Below are 23776 nucleotides of genomic sequence, written 5' to 3'. Positions count from 1 at the left end.
ATGTTTTGTCTTCCATTTTCTGTGAAATTAAGTTATAACATATAACTTATATATATTTTTGAACGGAATCTACAATTCTACAATTGAACCTTTTGTGTCCATTCTGAATCACCACCGTGCTGTGAAACTGCTCTGTTGCTGTTAGGACCATGGGGTTACAGCAGGACATCAGCACACCACAGCTCTTGATACATGAATGTTTAATAAATATGCAGTACATTCCTTTCAGTTACACACGTCATTGTTTAGAGAAAGTGTCTGTATACCTATATTGATATCAGTACCATTTTATTTCTAGATGCATGGAATTAAAAGTGTGCGATAAAGTGTAATTGTGACCAAACATTTAAGGTGACCTTGTTGGATTTCACATAACTGTATAAATGTGCATTATCATTCCCCATGATTGTTTCTCCATCACAGTGACCCCCCCTATGGATTTTTCACATGTTTTGTACAGATTGCAGGACTAAGAACAATCACCCCTCACACAAAACACACACAATACAGTAGTCATGAGCCCCAGCATCAAAGGGCTTCCCCTCGATTAATAGTACATTATGATAAAACACCTCTCCTTGTGTTTCTGCAGATGATTTATGCAGCTGCTGTTGATGTAGGATCTGTTTGTTTTTTAATGACTGCACAGAAGTCTGCCAACACGGGGATTCACTTCCTATAACTTCCTCTCTCCTCGTAGTTTTCAGTTCAGACACTTTCTTTTCTCTTATGTAAGTACAGAGAAGTCTTATATTGCTGTTGAAACATTCAACTTTTCGTCCTTGAATGTGGGAACAGCTAATTCAGACACATCAAAACCTTCTGGAGGTTGTTTAAATATATTTCAAATGGGAAGGACGCAGTACAACAGGGATCATTATCTAAATATAAATTACATTGAGGGCTACCAGTTGGGGGACCCTGCAGTACAGTATGTGCTGGTAAATAACATTGCTGTAGGTGTTCTCACTTCATATGGAGCCGATGCAGGGATGCTAGTATCTGACTGAAAGTTATCCCACTGACTTCACCTGCCCTGGGAGATGACAACTGTCTCTCCCATGGTGAAAGGTTCCCTTCTTACTCTATAAATGTTGCCTTGTTAACTAAGTATGTTCTGTTATGCGCATCCTATCGAATCCTGTACCCTGTTAGTACATGTTACATAGCGGCAGTTGACCTTGGTCCGGTCGGTCTGCAGAGACACGACTCATGTGACCCCTTTGGGGTGTTGGTGGCAGGTTGCTTGAGTTCATTCTTAGGACATGGGTTGGAGATGGCCTGTATCCTTCCAGGACCCTCTGAGTTGAAGTTAATGAGTGAACAGGTGAGAGGCAGGTAACCTCATTGGCAGCCTCATCTGATGGTGATTGACACACACACAGGAAGCAATCAGTCTGATCTTTCACTAGTCTGGTCAGATTACGTGGGCATCTCTCCCTTGTAATAGGTTGTACAGGTGTTGATAATACGTTTTATAGCAGCTGATGTGATATGCATGTCCTTGGTAGAGGATGAATAGGTTATTGTTGAAGATGATGTGTTTGATCTCAACTCTATAATCCCATTGTTCTATGAGGTATCTGTCAGAATAGGTTTTTTGAGTTATTGTTAAAGATGAGAATGTGTTTGATGTCAACTCTATATAATCGGATGTACTATACGTGATATGATGGGTACTGTTTGTTCTCAGGAGAGGGTGAAGTGATTCTGTGGGACTGGGCAGCCAAAGGCAGCACTGGATCTGATTATCCCTCCTCTTCTTTGCCATTCCTCCTCAAGTACTAGTCTTTTTCCAGAGACGCACCACACGCACCATTACACTCTGCAATATGTCTACCATGTGTGAGACTCTTACCCAGTACTGTGCTATACTGTGCGCTCTCCTGCCAAAAGCTCCATCTTCTTCTAAGGCAGAAAATACTTTACTAAACATGTCATATAAGTCCTTTCTGCTATCTAAGATTTCACAAAATCTTCCTTCATATACCCTGTAAGACTACCGTTAAACCCATATCACTAACATGTAATCTATAACCCTGTAATAACAAGAACAACCCCGTAATAACATCTCAGTAATATTACTCATCTACAGCCCTCTAAGCCGCATGTGCGCATGTGTGTTTTGCATGTCTGTGCAACGGATCCACCGTGTGCCTCTCCCGTTATTATAGGAGTCTGCTGTGATATTAACAGGGTTAGTAAGTGCCCGTACCCACCCTCCTCCAGGCCACCGGTCTAGCTAAAACGACCGGCAGTATTGGCCTTGTGGTGATAGATTTGCTATGTTTCTTTTAAAGGTATTTGTTTTGGCCATATCTTGTTCCTAATCAATGCAATGCTAGGTGCTGACATGTTTACAGTTCTCCTTATCCAAAACAACCATGAGTGAGGGAAGGAGAAACTGAGGAGGGAAAAAAACAGATTGGAATGGTTACAAACTGTAGAGAGAAGGAGAGTAAAACGGAGAGTTAGCGAAAGAGTGTAGGGAAGTCAGAGAGACAAATAGAGGGGTATGGGGAGAGCGAGAGAGATTGACAGACCTATAAAAGACGGACTGAGTACGATGTATAGTTTAGATATATGCCATTTTGGTCTTAGGCAGGATGTGACTCTAACGTCTTTACAATTAACGTTTTGGGGTCATTCCACTGCCATCTGTACTTCCTGCCTCCAAAACAATGTATGTCCTTTTCCTGTCCTGTCCTGTTTGGCTTCCTACTGGGACGTAGCGTCCAATCCCAGGAGACCACCTGGCCGCTGTACACCCTCAACCCCAGAGACTGGGCCAGCTCTCTCTCTCTCCTCTCTGTGTGTGATGTGTTTGTTGAGTAACTTTTACAACAGAAAATAACCAAGTGGGACACAGGAGTACCATTTCAATACATTTAGTGAAAGTCAAGCTCGAGAGATACAAAACAATAATGATGTCATCTGAGTGGTCAATCAAGGTGTAACACAGAGTTTTTATTCTATGCCTATGCTTTCACTGTGCCGAACACTAAACGGTCTCTCTCTTCTTATCTCTATCAATCTCTCCCTTCTCTCTCACTTCATCTCCCTCTCTACATGTGGTCTCATAACTGGCTCAACCTTTCTCTCAGAGAGAGTCCAGTAATTTTTAAGTACCAGTGTGCTGGTACCCCCCCCAGCGTTTCCCTTTCTGACTGGGCATCTCTGGCTCTGCTCAGCGTTGCATTACCCAGAGCTCTGTTGGTGTCAACCGGTGCTTGTCTCATAGATCTAGAGTTTGTATCAGTGCATGTTGTCTATATATTGTGAAGGAGGTCATGTTGAAGTTCAGAGTCGGCAGGGGAAGGATATGGAATGGCCTATATGTAGATGCTGGACTGAATTTGATATGCAAGTGATGATGATCATCATCAATGGAGTGTTGTGACATTGCGGTATAGTAAGTCAGTTTACCCTTCTTCTTTACCCCACTCAGCTTGTGTACATCAGTCCCTGAGAGACACCCGAGTCTCCCTGCAGTTCCCCAAGTCCAAAGAACAGACCCCCTCCTCCTCCTTTTGGACCCTCCAGTCCACACATCCTGATCATTTTCTTTTTGAATTTGAGTCGTTTAGCAGACGCTCTTATCTAGAGCGACTTATAGGAGAAATTAGGGTTACGTGCCTTGCTCAAGGGCACCTGGACAGATTTTTCACCTTGTTGGCTCGGGAATTCAGAAAGCAACCTTTTGGATACTGGCTCAATGCGCTAACCGCTAGGCTACCAGCCGCCCTGGGTCGTGTGTGTGTGTTTATTTTAAGAAACACAGAGACAGCAGCACATTTTGGGAATGTGAACTTGACCCTAGAAAGGGAGCAGGCAGGCATGCACAGTCTTACACACACACACCTGAGGGAACAGGGCAACAAAAGGACAGGGAGAACTCAGTGAACCTTAGTGAATCACTAGCCAAACTAATCCCTTTACCCCAGGGGAAATGTCATTCCGGCTTTCAAATTACTCTTGGAAGTTGTGACAGTAGAATGTACAAGGTGCAATTGCGAGATTTGGTAGTGTATCATCGGTTTTCCTCTTGTCATGTCAGTCATTGCATACCTTAGAAAGTTTTTTATAACTTATAATCAGAAATGTGCAGATCATCTAACCGCTGCTAGCTAATGTTTTTTTTGCTAGGTTTTTTAGCCCATAGATTTTGTTGTAATGTTTGAATCACTCAAATATCAAATGAATACACATTGGACATGGAAAAATGCATAGAATTGCAAGAAAATAAGCTTTAAAACTGCAAAATGTTCTCTGCACCCCATGACAGAATGTGTAGAATTGCAGGAAATAAGCTTTAAACATACAAAACCTTAATACCAACAATTGGGGTGTGAACTCTTTGTGCAGTGTTTGTGCTCATAGAAAAAGATGACTTGCGCGTGGAATGTTACCCCCAGAGAAACAGTTTGGGAACCCCTGTTATAGAGTACTGAGTGTGTGTGTGGCAGTGGTGTAAAAATACTTTAAAGTACTATTTAAGTCGTTTTTGGGGGTATCTGTTCTTTACATTACTATTTATATTTTTTAAAATGTTTACTTTTTACTTTTACTTTGTACTTTTAACTCCATACATTTTACCTGGCAACCAGAAGGACTTTTAATTACTTAACCGGACAGGAAAATAGTCAAATTCACGCTCTTATCAAGAGATCATGTGGTCTTCCCTACTACTTCTGGCTTGGCGGACTCACTAAGCACAAATGCATCCTTTGTAAATAATCTGAGTGTGCCCCCGGCTATCCGTAAATGATTAAAACAAGAAAACAGTGCTGTCTGCTTTTAAGTGATTTTTACTTGTACTTTTGATACTTAAGTATATTTAAAACCAAATACTTTTAGACATATACTCAAGTAATATTTTACTAGCTGACAAACTTTTACTTGAATAACTTTATATTAAGGTATCTAGGCCTTTTCTCTAGGACGACAAATGGGTACTTTTTCCACCACTGGTGTGTGGTCTTCACCTTGGGAACCACTCGGTTCCTTAGATGACTTCAGGGTCTTTTAGAACTTTTAGAGCTCCACCCTCAGCACTGATAGGCTGCGCTATATACCCATACCCCTTGTCCCGCCTCCCCTGCCTATCTTATCTTATTAGTTATGCTAGGTTGTGATTACGGTTTGATCCGAACTCTCATTTCAGCCAGATCAGAATGACCTTGTGGAAATCCCTCACTCCTCACCGGAAATGAGAGGGACAGAGTACCAAATCCGACATACTGCATCCAGATGGGAGGGATCCTGTGGGGGAGCCTTGTGATGGGAGGGATCCTGTGGGGGAGCCTTGTGATCCAAGTGTTAACTGAGAGGAGTAACGTGTTGTAACACTGCATGTAGCTGTGGCTTGGGATGAGGAGAGGACTAGGTGAGGTTTAGTGGTGCCCTCTGAGCCCCAGCTGACCTGTCTTCCATACAGCAAGAGAGAAGGGTACAGAGTACAGTTTACTCTCATTATAAGGATTTACATCTGAGCCAGACAACTTGATCACTATGACTAAAACTGCATTCACTATAAGCAGAGTGCACTGTATGTGATATCAATACATAGTCAGCCTGGTACTGTAACATGGCTGTGTATAGTTTGTATCTGCTCTTAATGTCACACAAGCATACACACACAATCGTGTCTCTCTCTGTCGAATATGTACTTGATATGTAAACTAAGTCTAATAATATAAACATCTGTCATTAATGGAAACTCTGTAAGTACATGTTTAGAATAACTGGTATAAGCCTAGTTTTAGGTGTGGAGCTCTTGTGACATGTGAAAACATATTGTCCCATGCCAGATCGAATTATATATTCCATATCTTTACAGCATAATGTCCTACAATCTCAGACATAATATGTAGAGGTGAAAGAGGTCACATTGAGATGGCAAATATAATGGCATTGTAATGGCTTTCATCGGAAGAAGAGGAATCGTCAGACCAAAATGCAGCGGAATACGTGTTCATCTTTATTTTAAGGAACTGAACACTGAATACAAAAATAACAAAAGGAAAACCCGAAACAGTCCTGCAAGGTGAAACAAACACTAAACAGAAATACAACTACCCACAACTAAAAGTGGAAAGACAGGCTACCCAAGAATGGACAGCTGTCCCTGATTGAGAACCATACCCGGCCGAAACATAGAAATACAAAAGCCTAGACATACAAACGTAGAATGCCCACCCAAATCACACCCTGACCAAACAACAATAGAAACATACAAAGAAATCTACGGTCAGGGCGTGACAGGCATGTAAAAATGGCACCGGAAGAGATGGCTGTCTTTTTATGGTCTCCTAACCAATTGTGCTATTGTGTGTTTTTTCACGTTATTTGTCACTTATTTTGTACATAATGTTTCTGCCACTGTCTCTTATGACCGAAAAGAGCTTCTAGATATCAGGACAAAGATTACTCACCTCGTACTGGACAAAGATTTTTTCTCTGACAAGTCAGCCCAAATCCCTGTGATTCACATGAGAAAGAGACGGAGATATAGGGAACAATGTACAATCATTGTATAACAAAATAGACGATCTACGATCATGAAAATCCTCACATTAAAATTAAAAACATTAAAAACTGTAATATCTTATGTTTAACCGATTAGTGGCTGAACGACGAAATGAATAACATACAGCTGACGGGGTTTACGCTGCATCGGCAACATAGAACAGCCACTTCTGGTAAGACAAGGGTTGGCGGTCTGTGTATATTTATTAACAACAGCTGGTGCATGAAATCTAATAGTAAGGAAGTCCCGAGGTTTTTCTCGCCTGAGGTAGAGTCTCTCATGATAAGCTGTAGACCACCCTATTTACCAAGAGAGTTTATCATCTATATTATTCATATGTAGCTGTCTATTTACCACCACAAACTGATGCTGGCACTAAAACTGCACTCAATGAGCTGTATAGGGCCATAAGCAAACAGGACAACGCTCACCCAGAGGCGGTGCTCCTAGTGGCCGGCGACTTTAATGCAGGGAAACTTAAATCCGTTTTACCACATTTCTACCAGCATCTTACATTTGCAACCAGAGGGAAAAAAACCTCTAGACTACCTTTATTCCACACACAGAAATGCGTACAAAGCTTTCCCTCGGCCTCCATTTGGCAAATCTGAACATAATTATATCCTCCTGATTCCTGCTCACAAACAAAAACTAAAGCAGGAAGCACCAGTGACTCGGTCAATAAAGCAGTGGTCAGATGACGCAGATGCTTAGCTATAGGACTGTTTTGTCTTCACTGACATTTTCAACCCGGACTGAGTCTGTAATACCAACATGTTTCAAGCAGACCACCATAGTCCCTGTGCCCACGAACACTAAGGTAACCTACCTAAATGACTACTGACCCGTAGCACTCACGTCTGTAGTCATGAAGTGCTTTGAAAGGCTGGTCATAGCTCACATCAACATCATTATCCCAGAAACCCTAGACCCACTCCAATTTGCATAACGCCCCGACAGATCCACAGATGATACAATCTCTATTGCACTCTACACTGCCCTTTCCAACCTGGACAAAAGGAACACCTATGTGAGAATGCTATTCATTGACTACAGCTCAGCATTCAACACCATAGTGCCCTCAAAGCTCATCACTAAGATAAGGACCCTGGGGCTAAACACCTCCCTCTGCAACTGGATCCTGGACTTCCTGACAGGCCGCCGCCAGGTGGTAAGGGTAGGTAACCACACATCTGCCACACTGATCCTCAACATGGGGGCCCCTCAGGGGTGCATGCCCAGTTCCCTCCTGTATTCCCTGTTCACTCATGACTGCATGGCCAGGCACGACTCCAACACCATCATTAATTTTTCCGACGACACAACAGCCTGATCACCAACGAAGATGAGACAGCCTATAGGGAGGAGGTCAGAGACCTGGCCGTGTGCTGCCATCATAACAACCTCTCCCTCAACGTGATCAAGTCAAAGAAGATGATTGTGGACTACAGGAAATGGAGGACCGAGCACACCCCCATTCTCATCGACAGGGCTGTAATAGAGCAGGTTGAGAGCTTCAAGTTCCTTGGTGTCAACATCACCAACAAACTAACATGTTCCAAACACACCAAGACAGTCGTGAAGAGGGCACGGCAAAGCCTATTCCCCCTCAGGAGACTGAAAAAACTTGGCATGGGTTCTCAGATCAGTAATCTTCACTGTGTGTGCAGCTCGGTACGCGAGATGGTGCTGACGATGCTGCCTGAACTCTTCCCGATCAGCCTATTCTTGGTCACAAGTGCCATCACAATCGTGCTCTGGGTCTAGTACTTTATGTTCAGCCAGATTGATCGACAGATGAAGCTGTAGCAGAGCATGAGCACAGCCACGGCCACGAGGAAGATGCCCACGGTGCTCCAGGTGATGTAGGCGAGCACACCCCACGGCTGGATGAAGTGTACCCAGCAGTCATACACGGCCGAGCCCGGGCGGACCTCGCTCAGGGAGAAGTTAAAATACTGGGACATGCTCAGGGCAAGACTACACACCCAGGTGGCCCCGATCATCAAGTAGGAGCGCTGCGTGGGCTAGTGAAGGGTCTGCATCGGGTGACAGATGGCGATGTAGCGGTCCAGCGTCATCATCACCAACATGTAGGTGGACGCGAACATCCCTCGCACCTGCAGGTGCTTGATGATGCGACACAGGAAGTCAGGCCCACAGGAAGTCAGAGCTGTGGCAAAACCTGGAAAAAGGCCACTACCAAGTCCGCAAGGCTCAGGTGTTTCATTAACAGGTGTATGTGCAATGACTTCCGTCGGATCATGTACATGGCCAGCAGCACGCTCAGGTTACCCACCACAGCCACGACGAATGTCACGCTAAGCACCGTGATCACGATCTTGGCAACCTCCTCGTTCCGGCCAAACGGGTCGCTGGAATTCCCAGGGTCTTCCATCATCACCGGCTTGCCGGTGGGGTCGAAGCCTATCTTCAAATCGTCATCCATGAGGTTGAGTGAGCTCCGGAGAAGTGCATGGCTGTCCTGAACCCATCCGATCACCCGCTGCCACCTGGCTGCATTGAGAACCTGTGAGTTTGTTTTAAATTTAAGACATTTCTTAGAGTCTGTCGTCTACATAAACTCGCTCTTTCCGCACAGATCGTCAGATGTGTTGGCTTGGCAAAGATGTGGAGCACTTCATGGAATGAAACTGTATCTGTGCGCAGTCGCCACCAACCCTTTTTAAATAATTGTATACCCCAGAGACCGCCCCCACATCGCCAACCGCCTCTAAACATCCTTGGACACAAAAACAACAGCCGAGAGAAACAACATGTATGGAAAACATTATTGTTTGCATGGGTGGACCAAATCCCCTAGCTGACAAGGTAAAAATATGTCTTTCTGCCCCTGAACAAGGCAGTTAACCCTCTGTTCTCTGGTAGGCCGTCATTGTAAATAAAATTTGTTCTTAACTGACTTGCCTAGTTAAATTGAAAAAATATAAATCATGTCCAATTTTAAATTCATATTAACACCTCCTTCAGAATATGCTTTGGCAATATTTTGAGTGGAAAAGACTCCAGTGGTCAAACATAATTCATATATTCACCAAACATCTATTATTATTCTTTGTGGACTGAAACGTCACTGTTGTAGGCATGATACAGCTTGTGATATCTAGACTTGCACTGGCAAAACAATACGTTACATTAGCTACCTAAATGTGACCTGAGCTCCACTGAGGAGTAATAGAGAATGGGGACTTTTAACTTGAAAACGTACAGGACACCAGGCGGACACTTGGAAAATGTAGTCTCTTATGGTCAATCTTCCAATGATATGCCTACAAATACGTCACAATGCTGCAGACATCTTGATGAAACGATAGAAAGCACATGGTCGTTCCTGCTGCATTCACAGCCATATAAGGAGACATTTGAAAACAGAGCTTCAGAGATTCTGCTCATTTCCTGTTTGACGTTTCATCTTGGTTTCGCCTGTAGAATGAGTTCTGTGGCACGCACAGATAATATCTTTGCAGTTCTGGAAACGTTAGAATGTTTTATTTCCAAAGCTGTCAATTCTATGCATAGTCGAGCATCTTTTCGTGACAAAATATTGCGCTTAAAACGGGCACGTTTTTTTATCCAATAATGAAATAGCGCCCCTATAGACTTAACTGGTTAATTTGTCCCTAATTCCGTGTTTGTTCGTGTAGCACTCCTCACAGGCCATTTGGTGAAAATAATTTTTGTTGGTGAGATGAAACTGCCACAACTCTGAAAGGTATTATTGTACGTCAGAATTGCAACAAAAGATTTGTTCAAGCCTAAAATGTTAGTCCGTAATCGTAACATGGTGTTAGTATGTTCACACATTAAATTTCACGTTTATGTTTCATGCATGGATTTTCTTACGATCCCAAAAATGTACGTATGGAATTTATTACGATCCTAACGATATGTACGTTCAACCTTTTGTCAGCTATCCGGCTCCATACTTCAGCCTCAAACTGAACTGTCAAACCAAAGTGTTCTCATCCCTCGGCATCTAAACCTGACTGCTTACTGGACATCGTACCTTCAGCTTCATACATCAGACTCGGATTGTTCCTGTGCATGCCACACCATATTGACATGCAAAAAAGGTTATGTACTCAACGGCAAATGTTACTGGATATTAGCAAGAACTGGAACACACTGTTGTACACGTCAATTCAGAGCATCCCAAACATGTTCAATGGGTGACATGTCTGGTGAGTATGTAAGCCATGGAAGAACGGTGACATTTTCAGCTTGCAGGAATTGTGTACAGATCCTTTGCGATATGGGGCCGTGCATTATCATGCTGAAACATGAGGTGATGGCGGCAGATGAATGGCACGACAAAGGCTCTTGTCACGATATGCAATTGTGCATGTTGTCCGTAGTTTATGCCTTCCCATACCATAGCATACTCAAAATCCAAGATGGCGTAGCAGTCAGACTTCTTTGTCCTGTCGTGTCCCTTGTATATATCGTTTTGCATATTTTTCGTCGCATTTCCTTTAAAATATTTTGCTAAACCTCAACATCTAAATACTCTCCTGCAACCCGCATCACCCAATGTGGCGTGGATCTGCTTTTTTTCCCTAAAGTATTTATATTTACTTCGGATCTGGAATCCCTCAACTGAAGCTAGCCAGCTAACTATCAGCTATCAGTCAGCAAACCATTGCCAGCGGTCATCAGCAAACCTTCAGATCGGAAAGCTCTCGCCAGTTCGAACACCGTGACTCTAACCAGAGCATAACTGACCTGTTATTTTTATCCCCGGATTCCTACCGCAAACTGAACATTTTCATCTGGATCTTCACAACTAGCTAACCGCAATCCCGGTTGACTACTCCTGGCTAGCGTTTCCATCCCAGAGCAAGCACCAATTAGCTTGAAGCTAGCCCGGCCAGGGCTCCTGTGTGACCACCGAAGTATACTCCTGGGCTACAATATCCGGACTCCTTCTACAGCCGGTACAGGCATGGAACCCCGCAGATCCCCTACGACTGGAATACCGTCATAATCTGCCCGAGGACTCCAACAGGCACATCAGGCGCGACGCCCGCTGAAGGCCCATTGTGCTAACCAGCTAGGCCTGCTAGCTACCTAGAGCTACTTGGAACCCTACTAATTCCACGACTGGTCCATCGACGTCACCGTACGAAGAGGCAAAAACAGACTTACCCCCATCGCGACGTCCCCCAAAGGTTAACATTCTAGCCCCTGCTATCTGCTTGCTTGCTAACCCGGTCTGCTAACTGCTAGCTTGCCGGGCCCAGTCTGCTAACTGCTAGCTTGCCTGCCCGGTCTGCTAACTTCTAGCCCTTGCTAACTGCTTGCTTGCTAACCCGGTCTGCTAACTGCTAGCTTATCTGCCCGGTCTGTAACTGCTAGCCCATGCTAACTTCTTGCTTGCTAACCCGGCCTGCTAACTGCTAGCTTGCCCCGGTCTACTAGCTGCTAGCTTGTTTAGCCCCGGCCTACTAACTGTTAGCTTGTTAGCGCTGGCCTACTAACTGTCTGAATCGCCGTGTCCCCAGCCAGCCCAACCACTCACTGGACCCATATTTTCACTTGGCTACGCATGCCTCTCTCTAATATCAATATGCCTCATCCATTACTGTCCTGGTTAGTGATTACTGTCTAATTTCACTGTAGAGCCTCTAGCCCTGCTCAATATGCCTTAACCAAGCATGTTGTTCCACCTCCTACATATGCCATGACATCACCTGGTTTATACAGTGCCTTGCGAAAGTATTCGGCCCCCTTGAACTTTGCGACCTTTTGCCACATTTCAGGCTTCAAACATAAAGATATAAAACTGTATTTTTTTGTGAAGAATCAACAACAACCAGCTAGGGGCATGGAACCCCGCAGATCCCCTAATAATTTTGCACGCCCAATTTTTCAGTTTTTGATTTGTTAAAAAAGTTTGAAATATCCAATAAATGTCGTTCCACTTCATGATTGTGTCCCACTTGTTGTTGATTCTTCACAAAAAAATACAGTTTTATATCTTTATGTTTGAAGCCTGAAATGTGGCAAAAGGTCGCAAAGTTCAAGGGGGCCGAATACTTTCTCAAGGCACTGTATAAAGCTCTGGTCATAATGCCATGTACATTGGTTTATATACCTCACATTTCGTCATAAATGTCTCTCCTCCTCTCAGATACAATGGCAATATAGTTCACAAGCCTTCTCACATTGTATGCCACCTGTTAAACAATATACTACAAGCCCAAGGTCTCTCCCCTCCCTTGGTAGGGACAGAATGTCCTGTAAGGAACACAGTATTCCAGCCGGTCTGACGATAGCTCCATTTGTTTATACAAAGGAACAGAAAGTCATTGTTCTAATTCTTGACTAAAACTACACACCTTATATTCAGTATTATGCTTATAATAAGATTCATACATTCCTACAGTAACATAGTAGTATTCTGTTAAGTTATAATTCTAAACTGAATGTATACATAATTTAGTCATTAGTCATAAAAATATCATAACATATCCACCGTATGACTAAATATTATACATCCAATCACACCTCTATTTTTATAAGAATGTTAAAAAACACATCTATTTTTATTAAAATATTAAAAAGCAAACATCTATTTTTATTAGAACTATCTCTTGTTATCCAAATACATCCTAACAAAGACCAACATATGTATTACATTGACTGTTCCAGGCCTACATCAGAATCATAACTCTTCTTATCAGGATATTTGTTATAATCTTCATCAAAGAAACAGTGTAAACATCAAAACAAGAAACAGACTAAAATCCCTAAACATCAAAATGGTCTCATCCAATTTAGGCTCCTCGTATGTGAAGGAACCGGATCCATCCGCTAGGTCTGGGGGCATGTATTCATCATTCCACTGGTCAGAGCTTGGAATCGGTCCGTATCTCACCATTTGTTGTGTCATCGATTTCTCCAGAGTCCTAGAAATGAGACCTCTCACGCAATGAATAAGACAACAGCTGCACAAAACTAACACAGTCACACAGGTGAAAGTTGCCCACAGCACAGTTATCATGACATTTTTCCATTTTCCAAACATACTGTCAAACCAATTAGTCAGAGAAGTATCCACCCCAGAGTTTTCTGCCAAATCGTGAGCTAGGGTGGTTAAACCAGCCAGGGCCTTGGTCACTGATCTGTCCGGAGCTGTGTTATTTGGGATGAACGTACAGCACATTTTACCGAATATCACGCAGCCTCTCCCTTTTCTGGCAACAACATATCTAATATGATTCTGTTCTGCCAAGAAATCAGGCTGGTTGCTTCGGTCTGCTCGGCCAATCCTTTTATTGCAACTCTGGTATAATTGATGAAGCGTTGTTGATTATAATATATATAATTAATCCAGTCCACATTCTTATTGAGAGAGAACCACCAGAAAATGCTTGACTCTAATCCAGCTAGGATCTGATTTCTTGCTTTGAACTCGACTAAGTAACCCTGTATGCAATGGAAAGTGTGGGACCCACGCCCTACAATATTTAATCATTCTCAAGAAACTCATCTTCTGCTTTTTGTTAAGTGGTTTGGGTGCTTCTAGAATGGCTGTCCTTCTGGTTGAATTAAGTGTTCTCCCTTCCTGGGTTATGGTGTGTCCTAAATAGATAACTTGTTCCTGCCAGAGCTGTAACTTCCTCTTATTAACTTTGTGACCTTGGTCTGCTAGGAAGAGGAACAGAGCAAGAGTATCCGCTTTACAGGCCTCCTGTGAGGAATTTGACAGCAGAATATCATCAACATGTATTAATATTTTGCTCCCCCGGGGAGGGTCGAATTTTCCAAGATTCCTAGTAAATGCCTGACTATAGATTGTAGGACTTTCCAAATAACCTTGAGCCAAATGGCTATACGTCCATTTTTGGCCTAAAAAGGTGAACCCGAACCACCCCTGACTGTCTGGGTGTATCGGAATACTAAAGTAAGCATTCTCAGACTTCAGTTGGTTTAACAGAGTGTGCGGGTCTGGTACACAAGATGTTCTTGGTATCACACTGTTATTGACCCCCTGTAGGTCCATTACCATTCTCCAGTCAGTGCTAGTGCCTTCTTTACTGAAAAAGAGGAGAGTTACAGAACGCTTCATCCCTTTTCTCAGCTGTTCAAAAGTGGGTGTTAACCCTTTAACTGCTTCTGGCTTTAATGGGTACTGTTTTTGGTAAGGTATATAATTTGATTTTGGAACTACTTGCACCGGAGTTACTCCTTTAATTAAGCCTACATCAGCGGGACCCTGAGACCACAAATATTCAGGTATCTCTTTTAAATCATCCTCCTGTTCTATGGTTAACAGATACTCTGCCTCTCAGAAATCCCCCCCACTCTCACTCATGTGCACTGTGGGTGTACAGTTAGCTCTCCAGTTCAGTTTGCGTCTATCTGTCTGTGGACGTTCTATGTTGCAAACCTCCCTCCCCTGTTACCCAGTCTGTTAGCCTTTTCACCTTTGTCTGGGTAGGGACAGAATGTCCTGTAAGGAACACAGTATTCCAGCCGGTCTGACGATTGCTCCATTCGTTTATACAAAGGAACAGAAAGTCAATGTTCTAATTCTTGACTAAAACTACACACCTTATTCAGTATTATGATTATAATAAGATTCCAACATTCCTACAGTAACAGTAGTATTCTGTTTAGTTAAATCAAAATCAAATCAAATCAAATTTCTTTACATAGCCCTTCGTACATCAGCTGATATCTCAAAGTGCTGTACAGAAACCCAGCCTAAAACCCCAAACAGCAAGCAATGCAGGTGTAGAAGCACGGTGGCTAGGAAAAACTCCCTAGAAAGGCCAAAACCTAGGAAGAAACCTAGAGGAACCAGGCTATGTGGGGTGGCCAGTCTTCTTCTGGCTGTGCCGGGTGAAGATTATAACAGAACATGGCCAAGATGTTAAAATGTTCATAAATGACCAGCATGGTCAAATAATAATAAGGCAGAACAGTTGAAACTGGAGCAGCAGCACGGCCAGGTGGACTGGGGACAGCAAGGTGTCATCATGTCAGGTAGTCCTGAGGCATGGTCCTAGGGCTCAGGTCCTCCGAGAGAGAGAAAGAAAGAGAGAATTAGAGAGAGCACACTTAAATTCACACAGGACATCGAATAGGACAGGAGAAGTACTCCAGATATAACAAACTGACCCTAGCCCCCCCGACACATAAACTACTGCAGCATAAATACTGGAGGCTGAGACAGGAGGGGTCAGGAGACACTGTGGCCCCATCCGAGGACACCCCCGGACAGTTATAATTCTAAGCTGAATGTATACATCATTTAGTCATTATTCATAAAAATCTCATAACACTGCCCGATACAGTTGAAACCGGGATTAATCCGTGAAGAGCACACTTCTCCAGCGTGGCCATCGAAGGTGAGCATTTGCCCACTGAAGTTGGGACGATGCCAAACTGCAGTTAGGTCAAGACCCTGGAGAGGACGACGAGCTCGCAGATGAGCTTCCCTGAGACGGTTTCTGACAGTTTATTCGGTTGAGCAAATCCACAATTTCATCAGCTGTCCGGGTGGCTGGTCTCAGATGATCCCGCAGGTGAAAAAGCTGGATGTGAATGTGAATTCTGTAAAATTATGTTGGAGCCGGCTTATTGTAGAGAAATTAACATTACATTTTCTTACAACAGATCTGGTGGACATTTCTGCAGTCATCATGCCAATTGCACGCTCCATTAAAACTCGAGACATCTGTGGCATTTTTTTTGTGGCCTTTTACAGTCCCCAGAACGAGGTACACCTGAGTAATGTTCATGCTGTTTAATTAGTGTCACGTCCGTCGTAAGGAAGAGACCAAGGCACAGCGTGGTAAGTGTACATTCTTAATTTATTAAAGAATGAAACACTGAAACAAACGAACAAAATAACCGAAAGAAACGTGCCGCTATACACATGCATGCTAACAGGCAACTACACATAGACAAGAACCCACAAATACCCTAGGAAAATGGCCACCTAAATATGGTCCCCAATCAGGGACAACAATAAACAGCTACCTCTGATTAGGAACCATATAAGGCCACCATAGACCTACATATACCTAGACTTACAAAAAACCCTAGATATACAAAAAACCCTAGACAATACAGAAACTAACATGCCGACCCTAGTCACACCCTGATATTTAACAGAATATTCATACAAGACAAGTGTCTAGCTGGTGACATGTACGCCATGTTATGTTCTAATAACAAGATTGAGACGGCATGTGGTACCCTCAAAGTCAAATCATGGTAAAGTACTACAGAGGCTGAGTCCTCCACATCCCGTCCTGCAGCAAACACAGGGGCATTGCTTGCACCACCTGATCAAGACGGGAGGAATAATAGGCCACCGGCTTATTCTTCCCTCCGTGTCTGTAAGTCAACACTGATGTCATGAACCCCTCCCTGCAATCCACAGTCTGTGTGAATACACGGTCATACCTAGGGAATGCCAGAACAGTGTCTGATATCAATAGCTGTTTAATAGCCACAAACTGTTTCTCCGCTTCTCTTGTCCATACAATTTTGTCTTTTGCTGTCATAGCCTTACCATAGATCAAATCACTAAGTAACCCTGTATGCAATGGAAAGTGTGGGACCCACGCCCTACAAATATTTAATCATTCTCAAGAAACTCATCTTCTGCTTTTTGTTAAGTGGTTTGGGTGCTTCTAGAATGGCTGTCTTTCTGGTTGAATTAAGTGTTCTCCCTTCCTGGGTTATGGTGTGTCCTAAATAGATAACTTGTTCCTGCCAGAGCTGTAACTTCCTCTTATTAACTTTGTGACCTTGGTCTGCTAGGAAGAGGAACAGAGCAAGAGTATCCGCTTTACAGGCCTCCTGTGAGGAATTTGACAGCAGAATATCATCAACATGTATTAATATTTGGCTCCCCCGGGGAGGGTCGAATTTTCCAAGATTCCTAGTAAATGCCTGACTATAGATTGTAGGACTTTCCAAATAACCTTGAGCCAAATGGCTATACGTCCATTTTTGGCCTAAAAAGGTGAACCCGAACCACCCCTGACTGTCTGGGTGTATCGGAATACTAAAGTAAGCATTCTCAGACTTCAGTTGGTTTAACAGAGTGTGCGGGTCTGGTACACAAGATGTTCTTGGTATCACACTGTTATTGACCCCCTGTAGGTCCATTACCATTCTCCAGTCAGTGCTAGTGCCTTCTTTACTGAAAAAGAGGAGAGTTACAGAACGCTTCATCCCTTTTCTCAGCTGTTCAAAAGTGGGTGTTAACCCTTTAACTGCTTCTGGCTTTAATGGGTACTGTTTTTGGTAAGGTATATAATTTGATTTTGGAACTACTTGCACCGGAGTTACTCCTTTAATTAAGCCTACATCAGCGGGACCCTGAGACCACAAATATTCAGGTATCTCTTTTAAATAATCCTCCTGTTCTATGGTTAACAGATACTCTGCCTCTCAGAAATCCCCCCCACTCTCACTCATGTGCACTGTGGGTGTACAGTTAGCTCTCCAGTTCAGTTTGCGTCTATCTGTCTGTGGACGTTCTATGTTGCAAACCTCCCTCCCCTGTTACCCAGTCTGTTAGCCTTTTCACCTTTGTCTGGGTAGGGACAGAATGTCCTGTAAGGAACACAGTATTCCAGCCGGTCTGACGATTGCTCCATTCGTTTATACCAAGGAACAGAAAGTCAATGTTCTAATTCTTGACTAAAACTACACACCTTATTCAGTATTATGATTATAATAAGATTCCAACATTCCTACAGTAACAGTAGTATTCTGTTTAGTTAAATCAAAATCAAATCAAATCAAATGTCTTTACATAGCCCTTCGTACATCAGCTGATATCTCAAAGTGCTGTACAGAAACCCAGCCTAAAACCCCAAACAGCAAGCAATGCAGGTGTAGAAGCACGGTGGCTAGGAAAAACTCCCTAGAAAGGCCAAAACCTAGGAAGAAACCTAGAGGAACCAGGCTATGTGGGGTGGCCAGTCTTCTTCTGGCTGTGCCGGGTGAAGATTATAACAGAACATGGCCAAGATGTTAAAATGTTCATAAATGACCAGCATGGTCAAATAATAATAAGGCAGAACAGTTGAAACTGGAGCAGCAGCACGGCCAGGTGGACTGGGGACAGCAAGGTGTCATCATGTCAGGTAGTCCTGAGGCATGGTCCTAGGGCTCAGGTCCTCCGAGAGAGAGAAAGAAAGAGAGAAAGAGAGAATTAGAGAGAGCACACTTAAATTCACACAGGACATCGAATAGGACAGGAGAAGTACTCCAGATATAACAAACTGACCCTAGCCCCCCGACACATAAACTACTGCAGCATAAATACTGGAGGCTGAGACAGGAGGGGTCAGGAGACACTGTGGCCCCATCCGAGGACACCCCCGGACAGTTATAATTCTAAGCTGAATGTATACATCATTTAGTCATTATTCATAAAAATCTCATAACACTGCCCGATACAGTTGAAACCGGGATTAATCCGTGAAGAGCACACTTCTCCAGCGTGGCCATCGAAGGTGAGCATTTGCCCACTGAAGTTGGGACGATGCCAAACTGCAGTTAGGTCAAGACCCTGGAGAGGACGACGAGCTCGCAGATGAGCTTCCCTGAGACGGTTTCTGACAGTTTATTCGGTTGAGCAAATCCACAATTTCATCAGCTGTCCGGGTGGCTGGTCTCAGATGATCCCGCAGGTGAAAAAGCTGGATGTGAATGTGAATTCTGTAAAATTATGTTGGAGCCGGCTTATTGTAGAGAAATGAACATTACGTTTTCTTGCAACAGATCTGGTGGACATTTCTGCAGTCATCATGCCAATTGCACGCTCCATTAAAACTTGAGACATCTGTGGCATTTTTTTTGTGGCCTTTTACAGTCCCCAGAACGAGGTACACCTGAGTAATGTTCATGCTGTTTAATTAGTGTCACGTCCGTCGTAAGGAAGAGACCAAGGCACAGCGTGGTAAGCGTACATTCTTAATTTATTAAAGAATGAAACACTGAAACAAACAACAAAATAACCGAAAGAAACGTGCCGCTATACACATGCATGCTAACAGGCAACTACACATAGACAAGAACCCACAAATACCCTAGGAAAATGGCCACCTAAATATGGTCCCCAATCAGGGACAACAATAAACAGCTACCTCTGATTAGGAACCATATCAGGCCACCATAGACCTACATATACCTAGACTTACAAAAAACCCTAGATATACAAAAAACCCTAGACAATACAGAAACTAACATGCCGACCCTAGTCACACCCTGACCTAACCAAAATAACAAAGAAAACAAAGATAACTAAGGTCAGGGCGTGACAGTACCCACCCCCAATGGTGCGGACTCCCGACTGCAAACCTGAACTTATATGGGAGGGTCCGGGTGGACATTTACCCTTGGTGGTGGCTCTGGATCTGGACGCCGTCCCCCTTCTATACACTGATCCCTCCGCCTTAGTAGAAACGGCCCGTGGATCATCGCCGGAGGCTATGGACTGCGGATCATCGCCGGAGACCCCGGGCTGGGGACCATCGCTGGAAACCCAGGACTGAGGACAATCACTGCGTGGATCATCGCCGGAGGCCCCGGACTGGGGATCGTCGCTGGAGACCCCGGGCTGGGGACCGTCTCTGGAGACTCCGGGCTGGGGATCATCACTGCATGGATCATCGCTGGAGGCCCCGGACTGGGGATCATCGCTGGAGACCCCTGGCTGGGGACCGTTGCTGGAGACCCCGGGCTGGGGGCCGTTGCTGGAGACCCTGGACTGGGGACCGTCGCTGGAGGCTCCGGACCTGGGGTCGTCACTGAATCGTCCTTTATATGATCCTGTTATTGTCACATGCACATATGTGTGCCCATGCATTTATCAATAATGATTTGTTATCAGGGATATTAGACTTTAGTAATCCACAATGACCTGGTGATGTAAAAGTCTAATAATTACATTGTTGTCCATATTCCTACAGACACCTTATAACTGGAGACTCCTTAAAACGATTGCCTACCTTTAACGTGTAGGGTACTGCAAGGTTGGGTGACCAGGGCCATCTGGGACTGCCTCCTGGAGGAATTCAGGTGTGTGAAGGCTACCTGTGTCCTGCATAACTTCATGAGGATGGACACGAGGACCAGGAGGGGATCTGCAGCTCGCCGCCGTGTGCCAGAGGAGAAGTCTGCTGCTCTGCAGGATGTTTCAAGGATGGGGTCCAACAACGCAGCAAGAGAGGCAATCAGTGTGCGGGAGATCTTCACCTCCTACTTATTTGAAGAGGATGCTGTTCCCTGGCAACACCATAGACTACACTATGCACAACAAAGGCTCTTTTAAGAGCCATTCACACTGCAAAAATATTATTCTTCCATTTACTTAGCTATGTCAACTGCAGTAATTCAATTCCCAGTTTCTCTCCCTTTGATTTCTACTTCTCAGGTGAGAATGCTGTTTAGGTAAGGGTGTGATGTCTGTACAAAAACAAAACAGGCTATTTTAAATCACCCAACAATTATACACCCTATAACCCACACACTCATGTATCAATCTGATTGACGGATTGTGTTGTGCTGTAAGCAGGCTTAGGTGTATAACTGTGGCGCCTTCCACCTTCAAAGAATAGGCAAGAGGGCCAACCATGGAGAATAGTAAGATACTTCAATATTTCTATAACTACTCTATATTGTTTGTCCTCGTGTGGCCGTTCATGTTTTTCAGCATAAAGTACTCTGCAGCCCTTTAGTGTGGTGTGGACACCAGGAAAGACCACACAGAGATTTCTGTTGAACACTCACGTTAACTACCTTATTTTTCAAGAACAGTCTCGTTCAATTCATCCATCTCTCCTCTTCCGGGCGGCAGGGTAGCCTAGTGGTTGGAGAGGATGCAAGTTCAAATCCCCAAGCTGACAATGTACAAATCTGTTAACCCACTGTTCCTAGGCCGTCATTGAAAATAAGAATTTGTTCTTAACTGACTTGCCTAGTTAAATAAAGGTAAAATAAAAAAATCCTCTAAGTTATATCAGCTGTGTCAGTGAACCCCTCCCACATCTGAACTGGCTACATAGAGGGCACAGGATGATCTGAGGTTAGAGGTCACTTGGCCATGTCAACAGACAGAGATGCAGTAGTCCCAGAGTTTATGATCCAAGGTCAGTTTTGCATTTCACCTCCTGATTATTATGATGACTAACAATGTTAGAATAAAAACACAAGCACATGCTCTCTCTCACTGTCCATCTGTCTCATCTGCAGATATGTTTCGATGTGAGAGGATGCCCACCCCCAGTCCCATCATCGCCACCTCACCCGCTTTTAAGATAAGTGTCTCTAGTCGCCCAAAGGTTATGTAATTGTGATGAACTGAGAGAATATTTGGATAGCACTGTGATTCATTAATCATATGCTGCCTTCCCTGCTCCTATGTTCTTACCTCTTTCCCTTTCTGTCTTTTACACCTCTCTCGCCATCTCCTCTTTCTCCCTCTGTTTTTATAATGCACAAAAAATGTGCATTGAAGTACAGATTAAACTTCTATTTACAATATTACAATTCTAATATGTATAATGCATATTTTTATAACACTTGGATAATGAACTTCTTTCAATAAAGCGTTTCACATTCACTACTGGTTAAAATTAAGTCTCTCATTTGATGAAATACTACACCTATCCTGTGTTTATCAGATCATTGCATTATATAGACTTTATATAGACGTCGTTAATGACAACTTACATCAGCCTCGTAAACTGTCGAAAACTTTAAAGGACATTGGCTTGAAAACCCATAACGTAAAATCCTGTAGCATTGGCCTAGATATTGATGATGTTTTATGTTATGACCAGGCAAAGGTTGCAAATTATTTTACCACATTTTTTACCACTATAACCTCATCTCTGGTTAATAAGTTACCTATCGGCTCTGGACACTATGGCTAGTCTTTCATTAACAACTTTTACCATAGCAAAAGTATCACTAATTATTTGTTTGAGCTGTGCTTGTCTCAACCTTGATTCAGTGTCATTTTGATTTCGCCTAATCTGCTTTGTATAGTGGGCTATCAAAAAAGCTGAAAAAGAGAACGCAGGTCATGCAAAATAATCAGGTGTATGCTGAATGTCCCCCCTAGGACCCACATGGGGTACAGGAGTTCTGGGAGGTGGGCTTGTTGCCTTTGGAGTCCAGAGTGGTGCAACTTAATCATATGTTTGACATCTTAAATGACCGTGCCCCACATGAAAAACCACAATGATATGGTCTATAACCAACACAGCACGTACTTCCTTGCCAGGCATGTGTCTATGGAATAGCCTTCCCTTGGAGATCAAGCAAATAAAAAGTAAAAATAGCTTTAAAAAGCAGGCAAACTTTTTCATTTGGCAAGGTAGTCTAAGTAAGGGAAACCACTCCATTGCCCCTTGTGCCCCTTCTGCCTGTCCGGTGTATTTATGTGAAGGATCGGTATGATGTGCAATTAATAGATTGTTTTAATGTGAAATGAATATGGTTGATTTAGGGTTAGCGAGAAGTGTGTTGAATAGTGCCACTTTTTAGGATGTCAATATAAATGAATGAATTTATGGTTGTTTGTCATTTTGTCTTGTCTTTTAATAATGTGTTATCGTTTTTACCATCGAGGTGTCACGTTCATCACGTTCTGACCTTAGTTCTTTTGTTATGTCTTTGTTTTTGGTTGGTCAGGGCGTGAGTTTGGGTGGGTAGTCTGTTCTTTTTTCTATGTTGTGGTTTTGTGTTTGGCCTGGTATGGTTCTCAATCAGAGGCAGGTGTCGTTCGTTGTCTCTGATTGAGAATCATACTTGGGTAGCCTTTTCCCACCTGTGTTTTGTGGGTGATTAATTTCTGCTTAGTGTTTTTCGTCACCTTACAGAACTGTGTCAGTTTCGTTTCATTCTCTTTGTTATTTTTGTTTAGTGTTCTGAGTTGAAATAAAATCAACATGAACACATACCACGCTGCGCATTGGTCCGATATCCCCTACTCGTCATCAGACGAAGAAGACAACCATTACACGAGGACCACTTTGGAAATAAGCTTTTTAATTCATACTTTCAAGTGATAACCTCTGGGTCCACATTGTACATGTTGTTGTATCTGTATGTCGCCCAAAATAAATTCAATTTAATTCCATTCAAGGACATTAGATATTGAGATGAACTGGTTTTAGAGTATTTACATGGTGCATAGGAAGTGTAGTGTACTGTTTTTCTGTATATATGAATTACAAACCAGCC

At 43.3% G+C, this 23776-nt stretch overlaps 2 protein-coding genes and 1 pseudogene across 2 annotated transcripts in view; all 3 read right to left on the bottom strand.

Moving 5' to 3' along the window:
• LOC139392792 (pyridine nucleotide-disulphide oxidoreductase domain 1) overlaps window positions 1–23776 on the bottom strand; it is a 783634-nt gene that overhangs the window by 21146 nt on the left and 738712 nt on the right. The gene's annotated exons all lie outside the window — the stretch shown is intronic.
• The window catches only part of LOC139392796 (acyl-coenzyme A thioesterase 5-like), a 38317-nt gene that overhangs the window by 9149 nt on the left and 5392 nt on the right, over window positions 1–23776 (bottom strand). The window lies entirely within an intron of this gene.
• On the bottom strand, window positions 8185–8984 carry LOC139393171 (arg8-vasotocin receptor-like; annotated as a pseudogene).

Source organism: Oncorhynchus clarkii, chromosome 33 (genome assembly GCF_045791955.1).
Source record: "Oncorhynchus clarkii lewisi isolate Uvic-CL-2024 chromosome 33, UVic_Ocla_1.0, whole genome shotgun sequence".
NCBI classification, from domain to species: domain Eukaryota; kingdom Metazoa; phylum Chordata; class Actinopteri; order Salmoniformes; family Salmonidae; genus Oncorhynchus; species Oncorhynchus clarkii.
This window is presented reverse-complemented; position numbering and strand designations above follow the sequence as displayed.